The following is a 6,617-nucleotide window of genomic DNA, read 5'->3' on the forward strand; positions in this document are numbered from 1 at the left end:
ACAAACACCACGTGACCCATGAGCATCGTGATGCTGGCAATGTGTGACGCAGACGAGACAACTAGCATATCTGTTTTTATCTTTTTTAAGGCGGCCTTTCTCATTTCCTAGTTTTAACATACTCGATAACTTCCGCGCCTCCTTTCCTCGCGCGTCTTGGTCCAGCCCACGCGCAGTAGGAGGAGGGGGGGATGCAATAGAGTGAGGCCACAGGCTTGTTTTTGAACAGATCTTGCCTCACAGCCGTCATTTCAAAGCGACGTCTTTTAAATATGACGTCTGTCTCAGCTGTGGGTTGTTTTTGTTTTGCTGATCTCTAGATAAGCGCAACAGTGTTCAAGACAACGTATGCATTTACTTTTGATTATATTCACCACGTGGCCTATTGTACATATATAACTATTATGGGCTTTATACGTGTCACATGACACATGTTTTTATGCAAATTACCACACAAATAAAGAGTGGCATATGATTGAGTGATGGATAGTATGAACTATATAATCTATATAACAACATGAAATGATAATAATATTTTTTATTAATATACCTCATTGGCAATAGCAGCTGTTTACGATTGTAAACACCAAAGATGGATTATTGGTTGTAGCCGGCATTCAAGAGGCAGAGAATCGATGAAATAAGAAAGGCCGCTGAACTGGTGTTGGTGCGAAAAAACGTACACATATTATCCATTAACAAATATGTGAAATGGGGGGGGGGGGGCATACAACCTGATATACAAAACTACAGTTCTTAGCTCCACATCATCCCAGAGACATTTTCAGGGTGGTTATTTAGCCAGTGGCTTGTGTATTTTATCGTACAACGCAAGAATAAATAATTGATATTTACTTGTGAACATCGCACATATTTGTTTTGCTGGCTGCAGGATTACTCTCACAGGGTCCTCAGGGTGCCATCAATACCCACATATCCCACCACTCATGGAACGCATGCAGGGGCCTTGTTGTGAGGATAATTATGATCATAATTGAGTCTCTTGTTCAGGTCTCACGTCCCCTCAGATTGATGGCGTTGAATACACATCTTTATTTTCGTGTCGCTGCTGGTAAATACCCATAATCCATCTGAACCTCCCCCTGGACGTGACCCCCTGCCCACTGGTGCCCCAGGATGAGTAACTCATCCATCTGATATTTCAGGTCATCTGTTTCTATTCATGCATGCACGAGTGGAGCGGAGCGGTGTGTTTTCCATTGGGCGGTTCTGGGAGCCGTGTGCACTTTCCAGGAAACTCTTTGTATTCTTGCAGCTACCGGGTCCACGACGTGTCTCACCAAATGTGAGAATTCGAATGCAACCGGGAACTGCTGTCACAGTGGTTTGCACTTATTACTGTGAGCAAGCACTTATTATGTGTACCATGTTTGCCAAAGTGGAATTGTTTAGTTGTTTTCCATATTCTGAATTATTGATGAAGGCCAATCCATTTTTATCCTGTGGCTTTTTGGACAGGGTGAACCTGTGTTTGTTTGTTTGTTTGTTTTTCTCCGCTAATATTGATTAAATCACATTCACTAGAGCTTGTAAATGAGAAGCATAATTCACGTAAAACAATCAAACATTGGCGGGGGAAAGATGTCTCACTTTCTCTCATCGTGCTGTAATTTGTCCGGCCGAAAGGTCTCGCTAAATCACTGCGCTGCCATAACTCTTTTTATAACGGTGCAGATGCTATTGGCAGAATACATATCATTGTGAGAGAGAGACCAATCAGACCCATACTGTCGTCCAGTTCCCTCCATCTTGTCCTCTCCTCTGATTTGGTGTAATTTGCGTGATTCTTTTGAAGCTGTAATCAATCGGCTGCCCTTCAGAGTCAATCAGTGTTTCAAATGACCAGAGTCTACACATGATGAATCTCTCGAGCGGAGCGTCTGAATATGGATTCATAATAGAATTTGTTTGACGATATAAAGATTGCCGTTTTACATTTTCTGACGCAGAAGTTGGCTTCTCGAGTTATTTCAGTCAAGATCGTTTAGAATGACTGATACATCATCCACAGATTATTACAGCCGAGTTTATTTGCCTTGAAATTGAACATGCATAATACTCGGTACACTTAGTCATTCTGTGAAGCGCACTGGGGATGTAAGTTATGGTTGTGTCGTTTATTATTGCCGATGATTATTCCCTTATTTAATGCCACTCAAAGCAGGAGATGAAGATAATCTTTTAGGATGTGTAAGAGGGGGGGGGGGGCCTGCAGCTCAATATGAATAGATGTATTAATATTCTTTTACTGGTGTCTATTAGCAACTCAAATGGCAAATAAACGGCGGCAGAGCGTCAGTGAATCTCCTCATTTCATGCTGAGTCACAGAGGGACAAGAGGGGACAATAAACTCCAGAATAGCTTACTTCTCAAAAGAAGTGATGTTAAATCAACCGGGAGATGCTGGATGTAACACACTGAACCAATGCGGCGACGGCGTTATACTTTTATGTAACGTGTTGCAACGTTTCCATTTGACAAAGTGAACGGGTGCTGTTCACCTGAAGGGGGCATCAACAGCTTAAGAGGAGAGAGGTCGTGGTTGAAATCCAGTGGCAGGGCAATAATAATGTGGGAATCAGGGTTCTGCTTTCTAAAGCTCGACGTGCCCTCGAGCCAGACGTTAAACCCCAAAGTTAGAAGCGATACAAGTGCAACGATCGACGATAACATCACAATCATCTCGATTGGCCCAGAATACAAGGAGTATATCTGGATGTACTTACATAAATAAAAACAACAGCTTATGGCAACAAAGACAAACAAATACAATACATTCAAAATAATTAATAATAATTCACCGGACTGTACACAAGTAGTGAAAATGTATAGGTCTATAAATCAATATTAAATATATAAAAGCACCAGCGACCATGCAACAAAGTTTTAAGAAGGGAGAGAATAACACTGTTGTATTGTTGTATACTAAATAATAATAATATAAATGAAATGTTTAAGATGTCTGTCAGTCTACCTCCCATTGTTTACATGACAGTCTAACTCCCATTGTTTACATGACAGTTACCTCCCATTGTTTACATGACAGTTACCTCCATTGTTTACATGACAGTTACCTCCATTGTTTACATGACCGTTACCTTCCATTGTTTACATGACAGTTACCTTCCATTGTTTACATGTATTTACATGACAGTTACCTCCATTGTTTACATGTATTTACATGACCATTACCTTCCATTGTTTACATGACCGTTACCTTCCATTGTTTACATGACAGTTACCTCCGATTGTTTACATGACCGTTACCTTCCATTGTTTACATGACCGTTACCTCCCATTGTTTACATGACCGTTACCTTCCATTGTTTACATGACAGTTACCTCCCATTGTTTACATGACAGTTACCTCCATTGTTTACATGACAGTTACCTCCATTGTTTACATGTATTTACATGACAGTTACCTCCGATTGTTTACATGACCGTTACCTTCCATTGTTTACATGACCGTTACCTCCCATTGTTTACATGACAGTTACCTTCCATTGTTTACATGACCGTTACCTTGCATTGTTTACATGACAGTTACCTCCCATTGTTTACATGACAGTTACCTCCATTGTTTACATGACAGTTACCTCCATTGTTTACATGACAGTTACCTTCCATTGTTTACATGACAGTTACCTCCATTGTTTACATGTATTTACATGACAGTTACCTCCGATTGTTTACATGACCGTTACCTTCCATTGTTTACATGACCGTTACCTTCCATTGTTTACATGACAGTTACCTCCATTGTTTACATGACCGTTACCTTGCATTGTTTACATGACAGTTACCTCCCATTGTTTACATGACAGTTACCTCCATTGTTTACATGACAGTTACCTCCCATTGTTTACATGACAGTTACCTCCCATTGTTTACATGACAGTTACCTCCATTGTTTACATGTATTTACATGACAGTTACCTCCGATTGTTTACATGACCGTTACCTTCCATTGTTTACATGACAGTTACCTTCCATTGTTTACATGTATTTACATGACAGTTACCTCCGATTGTTTACATGACCGTTACCTTCCATTGTTTACATGACCGTTACCTTCCATTGTTTACATGACAGTTACCTCCCATTGTTTACATGACCGTTACCTTCCATTGTTTACATGACCGTTACCTTCCATTGTTTACATGACAGTTACCTCCCATTGTTAACATGACAGTTACCTCCCATTGTTTACATGACAGTTACCTTCCATTAATAACATGACAGTTACCTCCATTGTTTACATGACAGTTACCTTCCATTGTTTACATGACAGTTACCTTCCATTGTTTACATGTATTTACATGACAGTTACCTCCGATTGTTTACATGACCGTTACCTTCCATTGTTTACATGACCGTTACCTTCCATTGTTTACATGACAGTTACCTCCCATTGTTAACATGACAGTTACCTCCCATTGTTTACATGACAGTTACCTTCCATTGTTTACATGACAGTTACCTTCCATTAATAACATGACAGTTACCTCCATTGTTTACATGACAGTTACCTCCCATTGTTTACATGACAGTTACCTCCCATTGTTTACATGACAGTTACCTCCCATTGTTTACGTGACAGTTACCTTCCATTAATTACATGACAGTTACCTCCATTACCTGTCCGCAGCTGCCGGGTGGAGCATCCTTGGGAAAGCAGGAAATCCTGAAGACAAACTACCCAAACACATTCTCTTTTTGAGGTATTCGTCAGGTCACCAGGACATTTTCATCAATGTTTTTATTCATGCCATATAGATCAGTCAGAGCTGCACAGGGATCAGAATCAATGGTTGTCAAAGGTAGAAGATAAGGCCATGAAACAATCTGGCACTTAATCCCCCGTGCAAAAAACAACTTGAAGTTTTTACTCTTATTTAAAAAAAATCTTTAGCATGAAGATATGACGTTAATTCTGGACGGAGCTAGCTGTTTCCCTCGTTTTTCTGAATTCATGCTAAGCTAAACTAACTGGCCTCTGCACGGCCTCTTGCGTCTCCTTCCGTGGGAGCGGAGACCTTTCAGAAATCAATTCACTTGCAGTTAAAGGACTTTTAGAGCGCTGCAGCTGTAATCCCACCTCTTAAAAAAAAAAAAAGTAAGCAGCCCATATGGGTGAGAGCCTGTAATCTCCCTGTGCCCTCTTTCCGTGCGCTCACTAAGCCCTCGCCCTCTCTCGCCGTCCTGCCCGTCACATCTGCATGCAGCTGGGTGAGACCGCTGGAATTCACCGGCACAGACGATTGGGTTTTAGTAACAGTTTCAATCAAAACCACAGCAGATTAATGACAGAATATTCCCCTGAAATACTGAAAGATGATGAAAAGAAATAACATTGACATTCCATTCTTGGGCTCACTGAACAGCTGCATATTCGAAGTACAGAGGTTGGGAGTGGGGTCATTTCTTCTCAAATGGGTAGAGTCTAAAGTGTTTTTTTGGGGGGGGAGGGTTCTTTTCATTCAAGCAAGATAATTGAGATTGTGCTCTGCACAAAGAAGCTGAACTATTGGTCGTAGCTTCAGGCGTAGTTTTGTGTTGACAACTTGCATTTGTCATGCTAAAGTCATGGTTTATGAGCCATGAGACTCCTCGTGCTGCTGCCTTAACTCCCCCACCCCTTCACCTTTGCTGCTTGTTTTTGTTGAGCACTCCTGTCGAGTGCAACGACCGGCCAGGTGTGAGATCCACGCCCCAGCAGCAGCAGCAGCAGGCGCCATTAGGCCTGCGGATCTACAGTAGATGAAGAGAGTCGGTGGTTTGGCTCCGTTCGGTGGTAGAACATAAACACGAGGATTAATCCGTAAACCCTTGAACAGAGGTTCACTAGCATCATTCAGTCCTTAGCGGGCTGCATGCAGAGCATGCGCTGAAGCCGAGGGGAGGGATAACCGGCGGCATGGCTCAGCGGTTCCCAATAACCCTTAAAGAGGAGCGTGGTTGCAATCAGCCGATCTCTGAAGTGCAACGGATAGATGGATCGTGCACGGATAAGCATCGACGGCACTCACACAGCACATTATTTAGAGATGCATCATGCAAACCGGGGGGCCACCGGTTGACTTTTGCCAATTGTGGGGCCACATGTGGGGAACAAGGACTCTTTACAAATGTATTTAGTAATACCAGCAAACATGTGGACATACTTTTTAAGACATGTAGTGTGCTATTATTTATTAATTGTATATATATATATATATATTAAACAATAAATAACAATAGTACACTTTATAAGAGATTTTATTTACATATATATATATATAATTACAATAATAATAGTGCACTCGATATAATTTATATATATATATATATATAGTGGTGGACGGTCCGATGGTCTGATATATATATTATATATAAATATATATCTTGTCTTATCGTGTCTAATGTAAGATTGACATTCATCTAATGCAGGTTATGAGATATGAGGATGGAGGTAGATTAATTTCCTCCCAACCACTCCCAACATCTCTCTCTCTCCCTCTCTCTCTCTCTCTCCCCCTCGCTCTCTCTCTCTCTCCCTCGCTCTCTCTCCCCCCCCTCCTCTCTCTCTCTCTCTCTCTGTGTGTGTGCGTGA

The sequence above is a fragment of the Pseudoliparis swirei genome, chromosome 10, assembly GCF_029220125.1.
Source record: "Pseudoliparis swirei isolate HS2019 ecotype Mariana Trench chromosome 10, NWPU_hadal_v1, whole genome shotgun sequence".
Classification (NCBI taxonomy): Eukaryota; Metazoa; Chordata; class Actinopteri; order Perciformes; family Liparidae; genus Pseudoliparis; species Pseudoliparis swirei.